This window comes from Phasianus colchicus, chromosome 2 (genome assembly GCF_987193195.1).
Source record: "Phasianus colchicus chromosome 2, bPhaCol1.hap1.1, whole genome shotgun sequence".
In the NCBI taxonomy this organism is placed as follows: Eukaryota; Metazoa; Chordata; class Aves; order Galliformes; family Phasianidae; genus Phasianus; species Phasianus colchicus.
In genome coordinates, this window is record NC_143437.1 from 76,691,392 (window position 1) to 76,716,205 (window position 24,814).

The 24,814-nt window shown below is 39.4% G+C and overlaps 1 long non-coding RNA gene across 1 annotated transcript in view; it reads left to right on the plus strand.

Moving 5' to 3' along the window:
* The window catches only part of LOC116240677 (uncharacterized), a 29,533-nt gene extending 4,939 nt beyond the window's left edge, over positions 1-24,594 (plus strand). The window contains exons 2-3 of the long non-coding RNA XR_004169364.2: positions 22,701-22,879; positions 24,078-24,594. This is a non-coding gene — a long non-coding RNA (uncharacterized LOC116240677). The remainder of the gene's footprint in view (positions 1-22,700; positions 22,880-24,077) is intronic.
* Positions 24,595-24,814: the final 220 nt, after the last annotated feature.

The following is a 24,814-nucleotide window of genomic DNA, read 5'->3' on the forward strand; positions in this document are numbered from 1 at the left end:
ATCTTTGTGGTTGGGGCCAAGAACTGATGTGACTCGTTAAGATTTTTGTGCTTAGGAAAGCACAGCCATCTTGATCTAACATCACTTTTTACCCTCTTCGAGATGGATGGTACAGTTTTTCTATGCTTCAGACTAGCTGATTATTAGAGATTTGATTTTGCCTTTTTTTTTTTTTTTTTTTTCCATATGTGGGAAATTATGCTGGAGAGAAGTTGTAATTATTTGGCTAAAAATTACTTTAAACTTTCTAGTGTTGACTGTCTATTTCAAAAGTACTTATCAGCATCCTTTTTTTTTTTTTTTTTTTTTGTCTCCTCATATGCTCACACTTTCACAAGATCCATTAAATGCCTGCCTGCTGGAAAGAATTCCGCTGGGATTTCTGCTCCTCTTAAATCAAGGGCAGCAGTCATAAGGCTTACACTGCATCTGCTCTTACGTCTGTTTTTATATTTTCTTGAAATGATTTATTCTTGGGGGAAAATGATGGGATAATGAGATTCTTTGAAATTCGGAGAGTCCATCTGAAAATGTGCTTCAAGGGGCTTAGTTAGGTGTGGTGTTGGCCAACATTACAGCTCTAGCTTTTTGTTAATTCTTGCTGCTGGAAGTTTCTGCCCCTGCAGCAGTGATAAGAGAGGGGTTGAGGCATGCCAGTTTCTGCCATGTCTGAAATGGAGTGACAGAAGCTGCACTTGTAGCACCCAGTGAGGAAGCTGACTATGTTGCAGCCTGGTGGCCTGCAAGTGCTTAAGGTCAAGTGACTGAAACGGTGAAGCCAAACCCTTCTCAGCAGTTTGAAGTGGCAAAACAGGGGGATGCAAAAACACAAGGGTGGCTTAGGATGTTACAGTGGAAGTTGGAAAAAGCTTTTCTCTTCAAAGGGCAGTGCAGCACTGGAGCAGGATACCCAGAGAGTACATGGAATATCTGGCCTAGGAGGCTTTTAGTGCTTGGATAAACAAAATCACATCAGACTTGAGGTGGTGCTGGTCCTGTTTTGGGCAGGCTTGGATTAGATGACCTCTGGAAGCTCTCCCAACAGCAACATTTCTGTAATTATGTGAAAAATGTAAAGATTTTGATTATAAAATAACACAGGGCTTTCAAGCGGCTTAGAAGAAGTGATTCCTTTATTAAAAATGATAGGCAAAAATGTTCACAGAAAACATTCACCACCACTTCTCGTTGTTTTAAGTGCAGCTGTAGGCTTAGCTTAAAATTTTTCATTTTGAACACTCTTAAAAAGTGAAGTTTATGTCACTTAATTTGCACTAAATAAAAAACTCCTTCTCTTGCCACTGGGCAAGCACTGTAGTTGATTAGGTACATCTCCTTATCCAGTATGAATAGCTGTTGTGCATGGATATGCGTATATGTGTATAGGATATCTCTAAAAGGGATAAATGCAAACATTTTTTCACTCAGCAGACTGCTAGCTCTCAGCTGTCACCTCATAACTATAAGTAATAGTTTTGGAGCTAGATGTAGTTCAGAGAGTCAGAAAGAGCAAGCAAGTAGAGGTTTTTTTTTTTTTTTTCTGTATCATTGGCACGCCATTGTTCCACTGTGGTCAGTGGTAGGATGTACAAACAGTACTTGAGATTCCATAGGAACCTGTTTTGTATTTGTGCTAGGTCAGCATCATATGGAGGGAGGAGAGTGATAACCTGCAGCTTGCTTGAGGAAGGCAGGAGAGATGCTCTTCCATGTTTAATGAAGAAACAGAAATTTGAAATGAAGTTGCACTAAGATGCATGCTTTTAGCACACAGATCTGCCTCCCCAACTAAGTTCTGTCATGGCAAAAGTGCAAAGAGGAATGTGGAAATACTTTCACCAGGTTGTCTTCATCTGAAGAAAAAACAAAGCAAGAAAAGTGAGCAAGTTTTAACCAGAAATTGTACGTTAGCCATTTTTGTGAGTCTTTTAACATCTATGGAAGAAATACTATCTTGCTGTGGCTTTTCCTCAGTGCGTTTGCAGGAAATGCCAAATAGTAATATCCTCCAGTTTAAAACATGACAAAAGGAAGACACACGTGTAAAGCTGATTTCTGGGCTCTTACAATAATTTTAATGAGGAAATGAGCCTTTTTGGTTTGTTGAAGTCAGCTTTTTGTTACAATCCTGTGGGGAGGTAACTGCTACTGCGGCATTGTTTTGGTTGTGCTCAGCAATACTCTGACAAAGTCCCGCTGCTCAGATGCACCCCAATTTGCTCCTGTCACATTAAGGGTGTTTTAAAAATGGCTGTCACTTACAGATTCCACCTAAAGGACTTTTCAGCTGGCCCTGTAGCATGTCTTTATGGCCATTTCCTCCACTGCTTATTTATCCTCAGAGAATAATGCAATGTAAAGACCAAGTAGTTGTTCGGGTTCACTGAAATGCACAGGAAGGATTTTTACTGATAATTTCAAGTCCCGTCTTTAGCTGCATGGAAAAAATACTTAATATCGTTAGTAATCTAGCCATGTAATTCCCCTTGCCGCTTTATCATGTTTTCATGCACTTTTAAAGGAGGAGAAGCCATACTGGAATCTAGCATTTCATCTAATATTTTTGGATATTTCTTCTTTAATATTATCCTTCTATCTTGGGTTCAGAGAGTAGTTGTTCTACATTTCTGAAGTTGTATCAGTGCAGATTAATGCTTTTGCAATTTGCTTCAATAAAGCTGAATTGTCAAAGAAGTGTGGTGTGGCTGTTCAGTTGTACAGTGATACCCAGCTAGCTATGTAGGTGGAAAGTGGGCTCTTCAGGCATAAGGAAATATAGATCTACTGGTTGGCAAACAATATATACTAAAAAAAAAATTTAAAAACATATATTAAAAGTAAATCTGAACCACTTGATTCAATTTTACCTTTAAGTTCATTCTTTTTTGCCACCAGGAATGGAAATACTAAATGACTTTCCCCAAAGTAGTGTTTCTGCTTATTTTATGCTTTCATTTCTATTGCAAAGGGGATTATTTGGGCAAATTGCAATAAAAATTACTGGTGTTTTATAAGTTTATCTGTACTTTACTATTTATTTCAGTACCAAAGGGCCAATGGCAGTTCTGTACAGTAATGCAAGTTCTTACACGCTTAAGTCTGGTCCTGTGAGTATAATAAATGAGATCTACTCCGAAGAATTTGGAAAGCCAGGAGGTTGCAGGGTTAGCCTGCTATGAAATATCAGGGGACTGAGGCCCTGATCCCCAGTCCATTCTTATTTGTAAAAGCACTTCAGCACACATGTATCTCTAGGCATGTGTTTAAGACCCATTGACATCAATGAGACTTTAGCTGATGCTTAACCTCTGAGCATATGCTTAAGTTTCCTGCTGAATAAGGAGGGCCTTGAGCATATGCTTAAAAATACCCTGCTGAATTGCTGATCTCTCTCAGGCCTCTAGCCTGCCCCAAATACAAACCCTTACTTGCTTCTCTAGGTCAGTTGTTTTGGCTTGGTCTTCAGATTTTTTTCCTTCTCCAGCATTTCCTTTTCACTCAGCTGGCCAGATCTATTTTCTACAGCCTCCATTATCACACACACATGGTGTTCATTATCACTCCACATTGCTCCACATTACAAAGCAGAGTACACCGTTGGCTAATTCAGTGCTTTCAGTGAAAACACTATCCATTTATAGTCTTCTGCAAATTTAAAATCATGTATGGAGAAGCTGTTGTCAGCTAAACAAACGTTGTTTATACTCAGGTGCTGTTGGGATACAATTCTTTCAGCATAATCCTTTCACACTTTTTCAGCATGCTATATTATTACTGTGTTAGGTGGGATAAAGGTTCCAAAAATCCATTGTAGATCTCATAGACTTTTGGAAAAGTTGTAATTGCTGTTGGCATTAGTATTTAGTGCAGAAAATTTTCTTACAAAAAATGTTATTTTAAGCTGAAATTTTATAGTGTTATATCCTCTGGAAAATTTCAATTTCCCTACAGCAAATACATTAAATAGTGTTTTTCATATTGAATTGATGTTTCAGAACTATTTTAGTTTAGCATATTGATTTTTTTTGATGGAAATATAATTCAAACGTTCTAAAATTGTAAAAGAAACCCCACATTGAAAATCGATTTCAAAGGAAAAAATCAAATAAAGATTTTTTCCATAGAACATTCCCCTTATGAAAAAGACATTTTCCATTTAGTTCTAGTAAATAATGCATAATTTACCTGGCATCTTTTATTAATGCCATAAAAGGCATGTGAAAGGACTGCCTCTGTATGGGCTTGCTATGCTCAGTCTTCCGTGCAGTATTTGTTGTGCTAAAATACTGACTGTGCTGATCCAAGCATGGATGTAGAAAACTCCCCGGATTCAAAGGGTGTCTAGATAAGTTTTTCTCTGACTTAGTAATGCAAATGATAATTCTTGAACATGTCTTCAACTGCTGGATTTCTGTTAGAACACAGAGTGATTTTAGTAGGTACCTGGCCGCATGGAAAAGGATAAGCATCTCCTAATTCCAATGACCATCTCTTTGGAAATCATAATTGTTAATTTTATTATCCAATGACGACTTTTCAGATATTTGCCATTGAATATTCATGATTCAAGGGGGTCTCTGCTGCACATACTGTTTAAATGCATTTGTTGGGCTAATTAAAAAAAACCCACCCAACTGAAACTCTAGCTCATGCTCTACTAGTCAAGAGATTCAAGATCCTCATGTTACACTGAAACATAACAGACTGTTAAGACCATTTCATAGTTAGCTGGCTTCAAGTAAGCCAGAAATACTAAGGAAAGGGTTTCCTCCAATTTTCGTTTGTATGAATTTGCCAAAATTCAGATCTCCTGCTTTGCTCTTTGTTTCAGTCACTGCATCCTTGTGCTAGTGTGGTGGATTTGGTTTTCTTTGCAGTTAAGGAACAGAATAAACTTTTTTCACCAGAGCATTATGATTCAGGCGTAAGGGGGGAGATTTCTGTTTTGCTGCTAACACGAGAATGGTATGAGTGTGGATGATGTATCCCTGTGCCTCCTTGCAGCACTGTTGTGGGTACGTGGATCTCATGTGAGTATCGGTAACTGGCATAGCCAGCATAATGATCCCTCAGGACTGATGGAATCCTACACATATTTTCAGATTTGAGGACAGATCAGATTCTTAATTCATTGAGAAATTCCTTCAGCTCCTTTCTTTTTTTTTGCTGACTCAGCATATTGTTTGCAGCTGGACCAGAATGTGAATGCCTGCACAGAAGAATTATATGACTTTCTGGCAAAACTAGCTAGTATGGAACTAATTGCAGCCCACCCAAACCTAGCAGGAGGCAGGGTTTTCCTTTCAATTAAAAGCATTCTGTTAAAAGGCAGCACACAAGATCTAATGTGTGCTTTCAGATGAACATTTAATTATAGCTTTCATGAGCTTAAAATAAATTAAAAAAAAAAAAAAAAAGTGGAGACAGGCCAAGGAACGTAAAGTGTCCAACATGAATCCAAAAATTGTGAATATCTTTTCTGGCAAGTATTTATTTTCTACTAAAGGGATAGATCTTAGTAAAATTACAAAGGCCAGTATTAATTGGACTGACCTTATTTCTTCAAAAGCCTGCGACAGGTTGGAATTATTCTTCTTCACAACCTCTCATCAGCAGATTTTAACCCTCTGCTTCTTAAAATGTCTGTTTTGAAGGTTTAAAAGACTGACCCCGTTCTGGTTCTGTAAGGAGGGGAGAAATTAGCTCCTAAAACAAAGGGAGCTGTGATTTAGGACAGCAGTATTTACTGAGGAAATCTTAGAGCAGTTTGACTCAGTAGACATTTATGTTTGTGCTCCTGCTGCGCAGATTACCCACAAAACCAACTTGTCCCCAGAAGGCTAAAGGGTTTGGTTTAAATATGGTGGAGGGACACTCTTCAAAGCAAGCTGGCTTGTCTGCCACAGTGTAAAAATGAGGTTGCCCAAGGAGGTTGTAGATGTCCTGTCCCTGGAGGCATTCAAGGCCAGGCTGGATGTGGCTCTGGGCAGCCTGGTCTAGTGGTTGGTGACTCTGTACATAGCAGGGGGGTTGAAGCCGGATGATCCTGGAGGTCCTTTTCAACCTAGGCCATTCTATGATTCTCTGTTGAGGTTTCAAGCTGCCTCCTCTGCAAGAGGAATTGTGAGCAGGGAAGAAGTGAGTGCAAATGAAGCTGTGAAAGAGTAAGGGGAGGACTTGATCTCAAATGGAAGATAGGCTAGAAATGGTGCTGACTGAATTATTTACTGCCATCGTGCCATGCAGGGATATTGCACAAAGGGGAATAAGATAAGTGAGGTGTAGATGGGCTGAAGAAGCCTGTGTGGAGCTGACCTCTGATGGCAGGAGGCTGAGGAAGGCCCACAGTGCTGAGAGGTGCTTCTAGGAAAGAGCCTAGGGAATGCATGAATGATGCTGACCAGACAAATGGGTGAGAGGCAATGAGGCGTTCCCCACTTCCACTTTTTCCTTCTGTCTGTGGTGAGATGCTACTCAAAAGCAGGGAGGAGACAATTGGGTAAAAGGAGATGAAAGGGACCTGTATTTAGGGAACAGACTGCAGGAGTCTGCTGGTGGCTTAAAGGGAAGCCCGCAGCGCTGCTACTGCTCAGACTTTGGATCCTGCTGTGTTTCTTATAATCTCACTGAAAGTAGCTGGGCTATTCTGCCATCATATAAAGTTACTCTTCCGCTCCTATGCCACTCACTGTCTGGGGCCTTTCGTGGATAATCTTTCCCTCTCTTTTAGAAATGTACCCAGTACTTTTGGATTTTTTTCCCCCATGTTTTTGGGTGCTCAGTGGGATCACCCTGTTATATGCTCAAGATCTCTGACTGCCTTTGAAGATAGGTATTTGGTTAAGGATTATTTTCCATCCGGGAATAATAGAGAAAGATGTGGACTTGATATTGTGGTGCAAGTTGCAAAAATAATTTCTGCTTGCTTGGTAACTTCATCCTTTGAAGTATCCAGATGCTCTCAAGGGTGTATGTGACCTCACCTTCTAGTTACCAAACTTTTCCAAATGTCGGATTACACTCAACACCAGATTAGGAATGTGCTTGACATTACTTTATAAGGTGCAGGAAAATATCTGGGTAGAGATGAAAGCAGATACAAGTGTAACTGGGATACTGGAATATTGCTACTATTACACTTCTCTTCCTCTGTTTCAGCCTACCTTTGTGCTGGAGCTTTGGCTAACATTCAGTTGTCTACATACTTTCTGAGAACTCATGAAAAATTGGTTCGTTTTAAGTCCAAATAACCTCAGAAAAGAAACTGCAACAGTTTGCTGTGTAGCATTTACATTTGGAAACTAACTGGCCGTCTACTTAGACACCCTTTGCTATTTACATCCCCATCTTAAATTGTAGGACACAACCTGGCACTGCTGGTCCAGTATAGCTGGCAGTTATATTGGACAATTTGAAATGCCAATACAGTTTGATAATGTTGCTATTTGTCTCCAAAATTCATGTGCAGCACACTGTAGACCAGCATCTGAAAGTGTTCCAAAATAATTTTGCTATAACAACAAAAATATGATGAATGTTTTACAGATGAGTGAAAGACTGATCATACACCTCAGGAAGATGCATCATCTGTCTTTGTGGATAAACATTTTTAAAATGCTGAGACAAAGCTTCACAATTTGGAATAGGAAAGAAACAAATTTGCTGGGAGATATGCAGGGCTATTCTATAGAGATGTTCAGCTCTGGTAATTACATGATTAATAGAGGCATCATCAAGATAACAATCTCTGAGCATTCAGTATTTCTTATTCATTCTTATTCAATAGCATTCCTATGGTGTATTCAGTATTCTTCTGGCATGGTTTATGCTAATACATTGTTGGTTTTCTTAGGGAGAATGAGTCTTAGTATTTATCATCATTTTAACTTGTGTTAATGATTCAGTGAGCAGAAAAATAAACTAGGTGTTTTTGCTGAATGACATATGCTGATCTGTTTACTTTTCTCAGTGTGCTTTGTACCTACTTACTGCTTTTACTTTTTCCCTGAACAGTTTTCCTCCAGCTGACTTTCCTCTGAGATAAAATGACTCATTCATTCACCTCTTGCTTCTTGGCTTGGTCTTGCTTAGTGTCTTGCAAGGTAGATTTCATGACCTAAGGAGACCTTTGACTGTTCAAACATTCTTTTTTTTCTTTTTTTTCTTTTTTTCCTCCCTTCCTTCTAAATAATTCAGATTTCTTCTTACCCTCTAGCAGACTAGGAGTGATGGTAGAGCAGATCAACTGTGTCCAGTACTGGGACTGTCCTGTCTGTCTGAGTCTGTGGCCTCATCTTACTTCATTGGCTGCTGCTCATCCAGGGGCTCCCAGTATAATGGTTTATGAGGCAGAAGCATATGATGACAACAATCTGAATAACACTGCGGTTAGCAGACTATGATAGAAAGGACTGAGCAGTACTCTTGATTTCAATGATAACTCTTCTATTTTGAAACCTTCATGTTTCTTTGAATCACCTTGCATACTGTATATATCAGGTTTTGAATATAACCTTAATTTCTGAATTGAGGGTTGTTTGAGGAAGAGTTTCCCTAGAACTTCTTAGCAAGTGAAAGCACTTTATGAAACAAGCAGGTGACAATGCTTTTTTTCTCTTGATTTTTGGGAAGATGACAGAGTTTGCCTGTGTTCATTTGAGATTCAGGCAGTGCCTGTGATCTCTCCCCAAATCACCTCTGTCACATGTCAGTCCTGCACATGCCATGGGTACTGTGGTAGATGCACAGGGCAGGACTGGAAGAAACATTTTGCAGCCAAGCCTGTTGCTAAAGAAAGTGGTTGGCTCAGGAGTGTGCTCTGTCATCACTGAACCTGCAAGCAACCCACACAGTGCAAGCTGAACCCTGTCCCTGCCAGAAATCTGAGAGTGGCTGTGGGCCTGTTGTTATTGTTGACCTCTGTCTGTCAAGGATTATGTTTTGTTTTGTTTTTACTATTGGGCGATGTGCTTTACCTAATCTATACCTAATTTAGAAGAGACTCTGAGGATTTTTTGGAAGGCAAAGAAACCACATGTTTTCTGCACAAATATTGAAGAATGACTGCTGACTTGTGGCTACTTTTCAAACCTGAGGGAATGCTACAGAGAGCACCAGCATCTGCCAATCAGTTAGTGTTGATTAAAAAAATTGGAGCTGAAGGATGCTTACGATACTGTAATTACACTTTCTGAATTGCAGAGCTGGTTGTAATTAAGATCATGGCATTCCTCATACACAGCACTGCCAGTCTGTGATGTTTTGTAAAATTCTTGATAAATTGCTCTAGTTCAGAACTGGGAAACACCAGGCAAGGATAACAGTGAGGAGGATTGTGAATTTGTACAGCATTCACAAGCTGAGGTCTGGCATTTGAAGAGATCGGGAAGGGGAGAATATGACTGGGTTGGAAGAAGTGTGAAGCTATTTGTGGCAGTAGTGCAGGAAAGGGATCAAGATGGATGTTCTCAGCTTTGGGAAACTGCTAGGGCTATTCACGTTAGTTAAGCCAGTCAGGCTAGTCCTGTTCTTAATCTGCCTCTGAAGGACCAACAATGGGGAGTCAAGAGGAATTAACATCTCTAGGCAAAAAGCCTTCCTGAGTTTTGGAGATATATAGTCTACTACAGGAAATAACTGAGAACTCATCCAAAACAATTATATATAACATTCATTATGGACACTGATGAAACCTATTCTTAAAACTCTCTGTTAATACACTGGAACTGTTAAGTTTCCATTGCACTGCCTCACTAGCCTTGTGAGATAAAGAAATCTGTAACAACTGAATCTCTACAGCAACCCTCCTTTGCTGTAAGATCAGAACATTCTTTGCCAATTCAAAATGAGCCATGTTCATGCTAGCTGGTTAATCCATTTCACTTTGCGCTATCTTATCTTTAAAGAGCTATTATCATTTTGCAAAATCAGCCTGCTCTTTTGTAGACTTCAATAGTCTGAGGTCCTTCAGTATTTCCTCATTTTCCTCATCTTTCTAGACATCTTCTTCAGACTTGCTGCAGAAGGTTCACATCTTCACTGGAGGCCTATGCCACCACTTGGCAAGGACACGTGGAATGGAAAAATTACTGCAAGTTTGGGGATGGCTTTTGGCAATGCCACCATTGTTGTTTCTTTGAAGAACTGCCATTTCTTCTGGACTCTTTTTTCTTCTTATCTGTTAAAATGGCATTTCTTCTTGGCTATTTTCCTAAAGCTTACAGTCTTTTTTTTGTTGTTATTCTTTGTCTCCTCTTCTGAAGAATTCACAGAATTTCACTCCCATTTTCCTTATCCTGCTTCTCCCTACTCCTTGCAGTGGAGTCCAGACAAGTCTTCTCCTTTTCACCCCATTTCGACAACTTCCCGGGGAGAAGTTTGCTCATGTATGTTAAACATCTAGACATTGAGTACCAAGGCCAGGTGTCCAGGCTCTCTTTCTCATCAGTCAGAGTCAGAGTACAGGGAGGCACAACCAGGAGTAATTTACTCCAGTCTGTGATATCAGTTTGTCACTTTGTTGATTTTAGAAATATTTGAGTATTTGAATAACTTAGATAAGACTTTTTCAACAGAAGGTTGGGAAATTAAATTCTCATCAACTGTATACCTCAGTTAAGGTAGTTTTAGTTATAAACACCACAAGACTTACCATGTGGATTTCCACATGTAATATTATGCTGTGCTCCAATCTAGGACAGTCCCAATAATCTTCTTTCCTGTTAAACATTATCCAAAGACCTTAAAGCAGCAAATTTCCCTCTGGATCTTTGAGGAGGTGTATGTGCTTGCTATGTGTTTCCTTGGCCATCCTGCTTGAACAAACTGCAGCCTCCTATAAACAGGTCTCTTCTGTTATGCCAATGAAGTTGTATATCTGATCTCATATGGCTTATAGATTAGCATTCTTTTTCCCATTATTTCCTTTCTGGAAAATATATTGTTCATTGACAGCCATCCTAATTTAGTCTTCTAAAACTTTATTGTAATTTTATCTTTGATATTTTAAGCCTCCTCTGCAGGTTGCTCTTCCTTAATACTTCCTTGAGGACTTCATCGTCTAGCCTTCACCATTCTGATTTAAAACTCTCATCACATTAGCAAGCCAGTATGCAAAGATCTTGCTTGTTAACAGAAAGCTTAGGATGTGAAGGAGAATACTAGGATGGTAGACCAGTAGTGACAAAGCATGTAGAAAAGATCAAAGCACAAACCTATACCTGTTCAACTTTGGAAGTATTTATCACCAAAAATTTGAAGTAAATAATTAAAAAACCTGTTTTGCAGTTCCGCAGTTCTGGAAAACCTCCTCACAACAGTATTTTTTACTTTTTAGTATGTTAGTCAGGTCACAAGAATTAACAAAAAAGAAGGATCAGCTTTATTTTAGCAAGGCTTTTTTTTTTGTGGCTTCTTCCTATTCTATTTCACAGAGCACTGATGCTTTGAGAACTTGACTTAGTGTAGCAGTAAGGAACTTGAAAGAGTATATAAAGTATGAAAGAAGTTTTTCACTGGAAATTCTGTACTGCAAGGTAGTTTCAAGCAGGCTTTGCCTTCATTCTGAAATTAGTGTGAGCATGAGAGAGATGTAAAGAACAAACCTACATGCTTGGCAGTGATCTACCTGATTTCCATCCTGCTCTAGAATGAAAGTCGTATTCTAGGCAGGCAATGATATTCCCTAATGTGTTGATTTTTTCCACTGGCTGAGAAAAGTAGCAAACATGGTTATGATTGTACTTTGTTAAATAGCATAGCTGTTAAACAGTATTTCAATACATTTCAATTAATATCTAGTTACTAGAGAACAGACCCCACCTAATGCATCCCATCAAACAGCTTAGCAGGTCTAATATTCTGTATAAATTTCAGATTTTCAGGCAATTGTTCAAATACCAGATTTGCAAGTAAGATATTTGACTACATTGCCCTTTCTTGCAAAGAAGCAAGCTGACTGGAGTCTGCCTAAATGTTGTGTCAAGCTCTTTGCTTATGTTGCTTTCTGAATTCTTTTAGAAATGATCCATCACACCACCCAAATCAGGTCAAAACTCAAGTTGTGAGGCCCTTCTACTTAAGACTCCTGCTGGAGTCACTGGTAGTCTCAGTTGGCAGTATTGAAATCTGCCATATCTCCTTTGCCCAGTGTTAATGCTGACTGGGCAGTTCTAGACCATCTCTGTGTCTGAAATATTGCTGGACTTGCTGAGAAATGCTGCCCAAATTGCCAAGTATGGGGTACGTATATTTATGGCAAAGAAGAGGGGGTTATTGATGGCAGTTTACAAGCTCTGGAGCTGTTTGTTTAAGAAATGAGTTCATAACCTGAATTCGTATGTGCAAATCGACGATGCCTCAGAAAGTAATGTAAAAGTTCACACACTGATTTCCGTGCTCTGCATGTTAATGTTGTGTCTCTGTAATTTGTAGATGTCAGATTTGTGGATATTCCAGTTTGAAGTGCAGAGCCGTATCTGGGAGAGAATATTTCTAGAGTTTTTACATGCAGAGCGTTGGTTTCTTATTTTGTAAAGCAAGAAGAATGTTTAAATATTTTATACAGATAGAATTGACTTTCTGTGGACTATAATGACAGGATAGTAAAGAGTGGGCGTTTTTTTGTGACTTGGACTAAGTTGAACTTCTTGAAGAACAAGCTCTAAGTTGTAAATAGGACTCAGAATAAAACTTCTTAAAATAGTCAATTATAGGAGAATGAACACCAGATCCTCAGCAAATTTGAAAGGTAAATTAACATGTCTTCATTGATGCCAGAGAAGCTGCATCCATTTATACTAGTTGAGGCTGTTAAATTTCCAGCATCTGTACTAATCAGAGGCCTGGAAGTGGGTGGAGGCATGAAATTATTTCAGTATTATTATTACTTCAGCAAGGCCTTCTGCACAGCTTCCTACCACGGGACCACCACGGAGCATTTGTCTGAGAAGTTTTGTTGCATCAAACTAAATGAGTTTCTGTTTCTGCTCTCAGTACTCATTCTCATCAAGGGCCCTCACATGGCTATTCCAGCACACAAGAATGCATTCAGGAAGGAACTGTGATCAAAGCTTCCTGGCCGAACTGAAAATTGGTGACTCCATGCAAAACCAATGCACCGTTGCATAGCAGTACAGCTGGAGTGTGCTGTACTGTGGAAGACTGAGGTGAGCAGAGTACAGCAGGCAGGTTCAGATATCAGTTCTGCTCCAGGCTGTCTTGTTTACATTGCCTTAAGTGTGAAGTTTTATTTATATGAATTTAATTTACTTTAATGATTTACTCTGATTTGTTTTTCGTTAATGAATTCAATAGAAAAAAATCTATACTGCGAATCAGAGAAAAAGCCACACAAACTGAACTAAGTTGCCTGATGTAGATTTTTCAAGAGTCAATGACTGCCATTAGCTGTGGCCCTGGCTTATTTCATTTTTTAGTTTTTGCTGGAGTGTGAGGTAGATCCTGAGTTGTTTCCTGCTTACAGGTTGCAGCAGATGTCTCATCTGGAATTAACTTGTCTCTCCCGAGGAATGGAGCTTCTCTATACAGACTGCCAGTTGAGTTACCAGCTTCATGAAACAAGAGTGGGCACTATGAGAAACACAGTCCAACTCCCACCCTCTGTCTGCATGCTCCAGCCACTTACCTTGGCCTTGCTGTGGGACATTGCCACCCCTGGGGGAGCTGATTCAACTCACTAAGTGGCAGAAAATAAGCAGTAAAGAAGTGGGAGATCTTTTGTTGTTTTGTGAGATAAATTGCCACAGCAAGGGTCCCAGGAGCATCACAGCTAGCACAAGAGAAGGGATGACATTGCATGAATGGAAGTAAGGGAGGAGGAATGGGGAATGAGACACCCTCTCTAACTCCTTTTGAGCAAGACGGATCCCACCCTGAAAGATCTGCTTATAAAACAAACAAACAAAAGAGTTGTTCTGTGTTTTTCACTGGAATGCCACTAACTGTGTTAATGACAATGGGGACCACCAATAGTGTGAACTCCCTGTTCTAATGCAATACTTCCAGGCTTCTTTAAACTACATTTTATAAGAGGCATCAAAGGCGAAAAAATACTGCATTAGCTCGATGGGAGCTGCGTGCATACATCAGAAGGCAATTTGGCCCCCAGTGTTCTCCCTGCAGTGAATTTGAGTCTCTGATAGCATCAGCGCAAGAAGAATAGAGCAGTAGCTTAGGAGGCATGTGGCATTTCCTGGCTGGGTGCAATGGATTCCCCAGCTGAAACCAATAAAAATCAGTTCAGGAAGAATTTTTCAGAAAATCAGTGGTGAAATTGACAGTCTTGAAATGCTCACACAATTCTTGCAGCTGTGGAGTCCTTAAAGTCAATGAGTTCCAGGAAAAATGACAATAGTTCTGGAAACTTTCCCATGACTGCCTCTGGGCAAACATTCAGAATAGCTCGTTTACTCAACGATACTAATTCATTAATCATTAGAGATACTTTTGTTCAGTTGCCTTTGAAGTTGGCCACAACTTTTCTTTTCTCCTAAGATGAAATGTGGTCAATTATATCCATACATAGATTTAACACGGGGCAGGTTCTTCTCTCTGACAAATTATTTACTTGCTTTGTCAATTCAGACTTCTAGCTCTCTGATGTTTCTCAACTGTATATACTGACCAGAAAATTCTGCGAGTCTTACGGTTTTACTGCATTAGATCGGCTTTCCTTAATATTCTAAATAGTTGTAGCAGATTTTGATGTGCTTGGTCCTAAATTTTCTTATTAAAGGACAAGCGATTTTTTGTGCTCACATGCAACTATAGCATTAACCTTCAAAGGCATGATTTGTCCAACAGTATCCCTTCTTCTGGAACTGATAGATTTTGGCAGCTTGCTTGTCTTTCTTGCCTTTCCTTCCATTTCTGTGCTGAAGGAAGAGCAGACTTGAAGGCAGATGGTGCTGCAGTGTTCCTCTGGGCAGGCTCAATCTTAACCAGCTCCGCTTTTTGAATGACTTGGACCCTTCAGCACTGCAGCTAGGTTTGGAAGAGCTCACTCTATCTCTCCTGATCCTCTTGAGTCTCTCCAGTCTCTCTGACAGGCCCTCTTCTCTCCTGTGGGTGAGGTTTCATGAGGCGATTGTCAACCCACAAGCTTGCTGCTGGTGAAAGGGGCAGGCGCGTTCCTGGGCACATGCTCCATTTAGCTCCGTTCTGTCATCTCTGGGATATGTCCCATCCATTAGTTCACTAAAGTGGTGAAAACTATTCACTTTTTCTTGATTTGTGTTGTTTTGTTGGGTTAGATTTCTGCCAGTTTAGTGAGCTAATTTCACTTTCTAAGGGGTCACATGAGTGCCAGAGCTAGTGAGAAGTGAGGGTAGGTCTTCATAGCTGGCAGCAAGAGAGGGAGTGGAAATGCTGCTGGTTAAACTAAGCAGTTTTGAAAGAGGATGGCAACAGCTGTTGCAGTTCTGATGTTTTTGAGAACACTTTGTGGACTGAGTGTCTCCAAAGAGATAATATGGACAGAGAGGTCTGATTTGGGAATCTTCGGTGTTCAGGCCTAACATAGGTGCTAAGCTGCTCAGGCTGTTCATGCTGTGATGTTTCCTAGTAGTTGTCCAGAAATGAAATTTGAAAGGACGAGGGAACTGTGGATTTTAGGCACGTGGAAAGTAAGCATGTGTGGGGCAAGAGGTACTACCTGTTGCAGTTTTGAGTGTTAGTGTCTAAATTTTACCTGAACTCTGTTTGCCTTTGGGTACTTCTTAAGTTTGGCTAAGAAAGTCATAGTGGAAGGGACAGTAGGATATCATACTGGTACTTGGAGGCTATATTTGGGCTTGCAATTTTAGCATGTAGTGCTATCTATGAGGGAAGCTCAACAAATGGTATAGTAGTCACAGGAGCGCTGTACTGATGCTCCAAAGTATAGCACAGCAGAGGGGCAAGCTTCTACCTTGCTGTAACATTAGAGACCTTGGAGCAGATCCTGCTGCTGGCTGTTTTGGGGAGTGCAGGATTTCCACTGAAGAATAGCAGATGGAACATTTCCCATCAGGAATGGGGTTTCCCATCAGCTGATGTCCTAAACTCTAAAAATGTTTACACCATATTTTAATTGTTCCAGGTGTCTGTATCTCAGTCACTTGAAATCAAGGTCACATGAGTCACTCTGTTTTAAACACACTACAAGGCAAATTTTGCTCCATTTTTCTCCATTGTCTAAGAAAACCTAGATGGACAAAACATTCCTGTATTGATGCCCACGTGATCAGCTGAATCTGGTTTGACAGTCATCATAATCAGTATTCTTATCAGTTTCTGTGAGTTCAACAGTTTTTTTACATTTATAGGACCAGTATATGTTTTCCTGATGACTGCTCAGCTGATTTATAGCTTTAGGAAAGCTGTATCAGTCTTTACTTGAGCAGAAGGGATAAGAACATGAAGAGAACTACAGGCAACCAGACACATGCAAGAATTCCAGTCTGGATGGGACAATTTCGTGGCAGGAAACAGGATCTGAAATTGCCTGTAGCAGATTGAAAAGAAAAAAAAATAGCAAGAGGTCATATTTTCAATAATCTTCTCTAGAAGAAGTCAACAAATTCATTTGCTTTTAAAGCTTTATATCATGAGTTGAAATGCCAAAGTTTACTCTCCTGAAACAACATCTTCAGGATGCAAGAGCCACTTTATTCTGACTGATTGGTGTATGGGAAGTTTGGGGGCCCAATAGTTTTTCAAGGAGTTTGTATACACAGAAATTAGCTTTAGACATAGAGAAGTCTGTTTTCATTCTTCATTTTGCTAATTAAATTGAATTTCTGACTTGTACTCATGGAAAGTTCAATATTTCTTGAAGGATTCATCTATTATACTTTTCTTTTTACATCCGCTGTACTTTATGGGAAGAAGAAAGATTAGTTCCTGTGTAAATAATTCCTGTGTAATTCCTGTGTAAATGTTGGTGAATTACTTATGCTTAAATGAACTATTTTCTGGAGTCTTTGCCTGTTTTTTCCAGCAAATAGAATTACTTTCTCACTTCTTTTTTTCTTGGTATTTTAACACAGCAAGAACTGCTGAACAAACTGAATTGGTAGTCACATTGTCTTCTGGATGCAAGACTGTTAATTATCATAATACACAAATCTGCCAGAATGACATATGTGTAATAATAATAGTGCCAAACATTTTTTTCTCAATCTTCATGTAAGTAAAAACCTAAGAACTTCACGCTTATCCCAGTGTTAAATGGACCCTGTGAAGATGTTGGCCAAATACAGTCTTACGTAGACAACTGCAGTTCTGCTAAATATCTTTCACTTTATTTGAGATGGCATATTGGATGGTGTGAAATGATCTTGGAAGAATAAACAGCCCCGATGGACATTAGCTAATGAAAAATACATGACATATACATTTGGTGGAGCCTGAAGAGCAAAAGGAAGTAAGCAAGAAGTACCAGGCAAAGAGTGAAAGAGAAAGCAGGCCTCTCTCATATTTAGTTTGATGTCATGGGATACTTGGGCCTCTTGGGGACCACATTTACGTACCTGATGCAATCAGCCACTCCTACCACTGACTTCAGGTCTGAGAGTTACACCCATCTACATCAGAGGATGGAAATGTTCCTCAAAGAATGCTTGTCTCTGTGGAGTTTTGACCTTTAAGCTACTCTACTTTGTCATTTCTTTTCTGGGAAGTCTCATATTTGTAATTTAATTCTAACTGCTGTTGCACTTGGCTTCTAGTATACGGGACCACGGAGATAAACTAGAGGTAACTTTGTGAAACAGTTTAAAGAAGCAACTCTTTTAGTTACACTGATTTTTGCTCCAAATTCTAAGTTTTCTCTCTTATTTCTTATTAGTCTAACTGATGAAATAGCACAGGCAAGCTTTCAGGCATACTAGTTCTCTTTCAGATATGAAGCAGAAACAGAAAACTGAAAATTAAGAGCATAAGTCACTGCATGCTTGAACACTCATGCTTCAGGGCAATCTGTCTGCTGACTTCAGTGTTAAGCTGGGAGATCATGTAACTGTAGCAGGTGAGAAATGATTGTGTTTTCCTAATTTTTCAGGCAAATGAGCTCTTAGGTGCTTTTCTACTGGCACAAGAGAAAAGAATTGACAGTGGAGAAAAGAGGTTGACATCAAGTCTGGGCAGACCATCTCTAGCAATACTCTGTGCTCAACACAAAATTGGGATTTATCAATGTGATGCAGAACTTGCACTTAGGAATACTAATCTCAGTTTAGATTGCAAAGTGAACACATCATTTGAATCTATCATCTCTCTCCTCTCTGTGTTTCTGATCAACTTACCTATACAATTTCTGATGCCTGAACCCTTGATGTCCTTTCCCCTGTGTTTCCAGTCTGTTGTGCCTGTTTTTATAAGATATTACCATATTATAATCTAAGAAACGCAGGTACCTCACTATTCTTGCTTGACTGTTGCTATAACACACTTGTTGCCTTTGTACATTATCCTCCATCTATACCTCTTAGGACTACCATTCCCTACAGAAATTTCTCCTTGAGTTGTTCTACAGATTCCTTCTGTCTTTGACTTCCATTGATTCTAAGAGGATATGAGATTATTTAGAATCTTTGAAAAGTCTAGAATGTTTTGAAGTAGATATCTGAGAATGGATCTAAGTGAAGATGGGAAAAACCTACTGAAACTTATTTAATGACTAACGCATCACAACTCATCCAGTGAGAAACAGTGGTCACCATCTCTACCTTAGCGACTGCATAAAGGATGTAAGCTGTGATGGTTTTTATCTGTGAACAGTATTCTCAGTTTAATTGTGTCCTTATTTCTGAAACCATGAACAGTATATTCCCAGCAATTAAGTTTAAATTAAGAAATAATGGTGGCACAAAATGGCATGGAGCTCTAGGCTGCACTGCTGGGAGTGACCCTTTGAAAGAAAATGAATGGTCTCTGACATTCTTTCTCTCTTCATTGTAGCTTAACTGGCATCAATACAGAGGTTTACATCTGTATTAAAGATGTTGGTGATTGCTGAATGCATGATACATGGATGGCCATTATCATCTGCAGAGAGTTAGTGTACTATACATATAATCAATCAGTTTCTGTTCATGTCAGGAGCTGGCCAGCTCGTTACAGCCCGTATCACATTAACCCTTGCAGTGGAACAATAAAAAGCAGAAATATTGTGGAATATGTTGTAAAACTCAAGAAATGAGCCAACCTACCTAATTCTTGCCTGCCAATCACATTAAGTGCATAGATTTGTTAAACATCAACCCAGGTAGCCTAAACAGTTAGTGTTCAGCCACTCGTGTTTAGTCTGAACCTGTTTTAATCCCTTCTAATCACTTTATAGTGCATTGTGTTCCCTGTACTTCTGAATGAAAATGTCTGCGTAGACTGAACTTACAATTAGTACAGAAGAACAGTGTGGTCACAGTCAAATATGACTGCATATGTTATGGCTGTGAATATAAATTGTGGTAGCAGGCCACATTGGTGGAAAATTCTGAATTTTGTGTCTGGCAGAATGTGGCATAATCTCTGCATTGGTTTGGCCTCACCTCAATCACAGTGCACAGTTTTGGGTGCCACATTGTAAGAAGGACTTAAAACTATTAGAGAACATCCAAAGGAGGACTACAAAGATGATGGAGAGCCTGTAATTCTGTGATCTGACAGCAAGATGTATGAGGAGCAGCTGAGGTCCTGGGTTTGTTCAGCCCAGAGCAGAGGAGGCTGACAGGAGGCCTTATGGGGGCTGCAGGTCCTCATGAGGGGGAGCTCTGCAGCACTGAGCTCTGTTCTGTGGTGACAGCAACAGAACCTGACAGAACGGCATGGAGATGTGTCAGGGAGGGTCAGGTTGGGTACTGGAAAAAGGTTCTTCATCAGAGGGTGGTCAGGCCCTGGATTGGTCTGCCCAGGGCAGTAGGCACAGCTCCAGGCTGCCAGAATTCAAGGAGCACTTGGACAAGACTCTCAGACCCAGGGGTTGAATTTTGGGTAGTTCTTTGTGGAGCTGGACTCAATGATCCTTCAAGGGTCCATTATAACTTGGGATATTCCATGACTTTATTATATTTCTGATTGACAAGAGAGGATTCATTTTCCTGGTTAGAACTGGGCTGCTGTTCAAATTCTAGACAGTGTGATACTGGCTGAAATCTTGTAGATGGGTTTGAAAACTGGACCTGGTCAGCAGAGTAACTGGTGTCTTCTGATGTGCTTTCATTTGCCTTCTGTATGATGGACTGGTGGTAAAAGCTCTTGCCCAGGAAGTCAGAGGTGATGAGTGAAGAGCAGGAGGGAGCCTGACTCTGGTCCTGCACTGCAGGCTGTATCCAGACTGAGGGCAGAATTTGAATTCCAGACTGTGTTCTCAGTCCTCTGTTGTTCTATTCAAATGGCAAGTTATTGAACTAAAGTAAAAACACATTGAGAACATGGTTTGGAAGGGCAGGTTTGTAATTTGCAGATATTCCAGGAAAGTAAGCTGGTAAAATAATAGAGGAAATACTGCATTTGCTGGAAAAGTTAAACAGAAATTAAATAATAAAGCTAGTTCAGATGCAAGATACATAGATTAAGAGCATTTATGGACTGTATTAAAAGGAAATCAGATAATCAATCTTGTTTCATAATCTAGAAAAGACCTTGCTGCTCTACTGATGCTTCAGGACCATGATGCTGGCTTAACTGGTTGCAACAAGTATGGAATGAGGCAGATCTTCAACAATATCTAGAGAAAAGATTAGCTATCTGGAAATCAGTCATTTTGCTATGAATTTTTCAGGGAATAGGGAAAAAAAAAAAAAAAAACCAACAACAAAGAACATCATGTTTCAATGGTTGTGACAGAGTTAAATTAATGTGACTATGCCTTTCTATGCTCAAGTAATTGCCAGGCTTTACAGGATGTTGAACTTGCACTGAGGGATAGCCCATGCCCATGTCTGAGAAATCCAAAGATGTCTTCAGACATGCTCCCACCTCTTGAAATAACTGAGCTGAAATCTGAAACCCGATAAACAACCAGAGAACCTCTTAAAATAGCCTAAGTATTTTCAGTGAGCTGATGACATCTTTGAAACCGTAGTCAGGCTTTGCAATAGAGAGTAGTAAAACTGAAGCTTCTGGAAATGCAGACCCAGACCCTGGCACAGATGAGTGCTCCTCACCCTGGGTTTGGTTTACAATTGTTGGCATAATTTTTGAGTTACTAGAATTTCAAGAATAAGAAATTCTTCTAATCTAAACAAGTAAAATAGCACTATAAATATCATTTAATCTTCATTGTGACTAAATTAATTGAAACAAGAAGTTATTAAATACATTCCAATTCATTGCCATTGCTTCTCTTAAATTTTATGTGAAGCAAGAAGCTGCAGTTGAAAGCAGTGAAAGACAAAGGTCTCTACTGGGCCAAGGATGTGACACAGCTGTGAAAAAGAGAAAATATAAATCTCAGGCAAGATACTGCTGGCAGAAGCATTAAATAGAGAGGATTTTATTTTGTGTGGCACTGATATGACTTTAGCTGAATTTTTACACAATTTCATCTGCCTGGCTTAAAAAAACAAAACACAAAAGATTCAAAGTAGAACAGGTGCAGAGTATGATGACAAGATAATCAGTGGAAAAAGAAGCCTGCATCAAGAGAGCATTACAAAAAAAAAAAAAAAAAAAAAAAAAGAAAGAAAAAAGATATATAGCCTGACTGATTAAAGTTGAGTAGGGATGTTAATATTCTTTATAAATACACTTTGTGGGTTAGGAGAGTGATAGTAAACATGATTGGGTATCTAACTCCGGAAGGCAGGCACACAGCTGAAAACTGACACAGCTACATTTAGGCTGAAATTTAGAGAATCATCTATACCCGTTGATACCTAACCCTAATCAGGGTCAAATCTTCACTGAGAAAGGGCCAAAAAAAAAAAAAAAAAAAGAGGAAATACAAGAGAAGAATTAAGGTAGGAGAGGAATTGATGGAAAATGAAAATGATGCTTGTGCTCATCAGCAATTTTGCTGCTACAGTATGAAGCCTCACACAGAACTGGTTAATTAAATGCATAGTTCATTAGAAATGTGCTGAGTAGCATTAATCTACAATTATATCTTTAGGAAAACTAAGCCAGATTTTGTGTGTGTGTGTTGTTTTTTTTTTTTTTTCTTTTTCTTTTTTAACTTTTATAAGAGAGAGGTATGGAAAAAAGCTTCAGGTTTCATGTCAAGGTCTAGTCATAGTAATAAGTCTGAATAGGACTGGTTGTTAAGACAGATGCCTGTGTGATACTGAAGTACAGCAGGGTTTATGAATAAGGTTCTTTTAACCTAAAAGTGGAAAAATGCTTCTCAGATTAATATCTTTACATTCCCGTGTTTCATTCACTGTACAGAAATGGTTGAGAGAAGTCAGCCTTGACAATGCTGTGTGCCAGAATCTGTCTCATAAAGACATCTTTCAAGCACTTGGGATTGTTAGTTTTTTAATGCCTCTAAAAGTAATATAGGAGAGAAACTGAAGACATTGCAGCAAGAGTCAAGAGCAAAATTGCTGAAGTAACTCCAATAGAAGAGGAAAATAAATTATTTCTTACTTTCTTTGGGAAAATTCATTACATTTCTCACCAGATTCAGTCTGGAAGCATAATTGCAACAAAGATACTCAAAGATGTTTCATAATTATCCTTTTATCTTTCATTCCCAGGTCTGTATTTACTTCCAGTCCCCATGAATTCACTGGAAGAATGGATGCCATTAGAGCTACCCAGCTTATGTGTCCCGAGGATCTCTTGCAGTTTCCTCACCAAAATCTCTTTGGATTCCTTTTGATATGAAATAGTTTATTGCTGTGATACGACAAAATCCTGTTTACTTAACGTGCAGGTAAATACATGATTGCTGTTGTTGGATGACCTTCTGGAATCAGTATAAGAACTAGAGAGGCTCTTGTTGATCCCTATTTTACCTGAACTGTTTTTTCAAGCCCTAATTGTTAGACAACATGTAGGGTTTTTAACAGTATTCATAAGCTTTGTCCTAGGGCTGTGAAAATACAAATTTGGGGCTTGAGGGGCCTTTTTGGCTTTCCATTTTACATGGCTTGTAGCTAGGAGCTCAGAAAAAAATCACTTTTACTTAGCTGTATTTCACATAAAATTGCATCGGAGTTCTCAGTACTTCAGATGTCTATCCTCCTGAATCTTAATGGCCTCTAGTTCTGCAGTCTCTGGAAACATTTTTTTCTAGCATTTCACTGTCTTTCTTTACTATTGGAAGGGTTTTCATTAACAGGTTTGTTACTTATGAGCTCTCTCTTCCTGTCCTAATACTCCCAGAGACAGAAGACAGGTTTGCTTTTCCCCTCTGTATCTTACCTGTTGTATGGTAACTGCTGAGTCATGGCCTGAACCACTCATTGAGCACCTGGGGAAAAGACTTGGTTAGCCCCCAGAGCACAGGTGAAGGCAATTCAGCTGTGTGACCCAAAGGGGTGGAGCCTGACTGTACCTCTCTTAGACCTCATTTAAGGGCTGACTGCCACTGGGGAAGAATCTCTGGTTGGAGATCCCTCCCTTGTGGAGTTTTTCCTATGAGACTAGATCTTTGGAGATGGGTGAACATTTTTCCTTTGAGACACCAGTCCATCCACACTAGTCCCTTTGCTGTTATACTTCTGTATTGCTCTTCTACTGCATTTATCTTTCTGATTGTAACACCTGTTTTGAACACTGTTATTTGTACGAGTCACAGTTGCTAATGGTGAAATCCAATTTCTTGCTCTAGAACTTTTACCGCAAGTAAACGTGCTGTTAAAGTGCTCAGGTAGCTTCAAGCATTGAAGGGGAAGACAGCACCAGTGTGACTTTATTTACAAAATATAAGCAGGGTGGCATACAGCATGGCAGCAGCTGGGGTTAGATGTGTGTACTGATGCTGTGAAGCAGGGAGCAAGAAACTCAGGAAAACATATATAATGATGTCTACTGGGACTGTAATTTTAATGGACCATAGTAATTTTGTAACTTTTAATGAGTGTTTCTCTGACATTAACCCAAATAGTGTTAATCTATTTCAACCATAGGTCACACCAGTTATGGAATAACACTTCTGAGTTTCAAGATTAGTGAAGTGAAGATTAGTGATTTGTCTCCCTGGTCTGCATGTTGTCTTTTTCAATGCTACTCTTTGTACGTTGGAACCGTTGAACCATTGTTGGAGCATTTTATATACCAATCTTCTTCTATAGTATTGCAATTACAGAAAGCGTTACGCTTTTTGATGTAAGTTAAATAAAAGCTTAAAACTTTAAAAGTCCTTTCTTCCAAAAATTAATGACCAAGTACTGTACCTAAAATGAGAAGTGCTTTGATGTGAGATGCATTTGTTGGCTTTGATTCATTTTGATATTATCTAGTGCTATTAAAGGGACTATTCTCCTTTTGGCTGGGGCTGACTTGCAGTCAGCCTGACTTATCCGACTGCAAGATAAGAACTCACCTAGGAGCTTAGCCTGGCTTCCTCTGTCACTGAGACAGGCACTAACATGATTCATCTTGCATGTTTTCAGCAGCAAGTCTAAGGTAAGACATTGCAGTCCAGAAGCATTTTCCTTCCTCCTATTCTCCACACCCAGGACTTAAGATTCACTTTGAATAAGTGTTTGATTTTCGAATAATCACCTTGAGATGGCATAGAATCTATACTGTTTAGGAAGAAGGTAATGTTAACTCCAGAATATTTGAAAGCTAGTACTGTGATCTAGTTGAAACTTTATTATTGCTAGGCCTATTTTGAATAACGTGCTTTGGTAGTGGCACT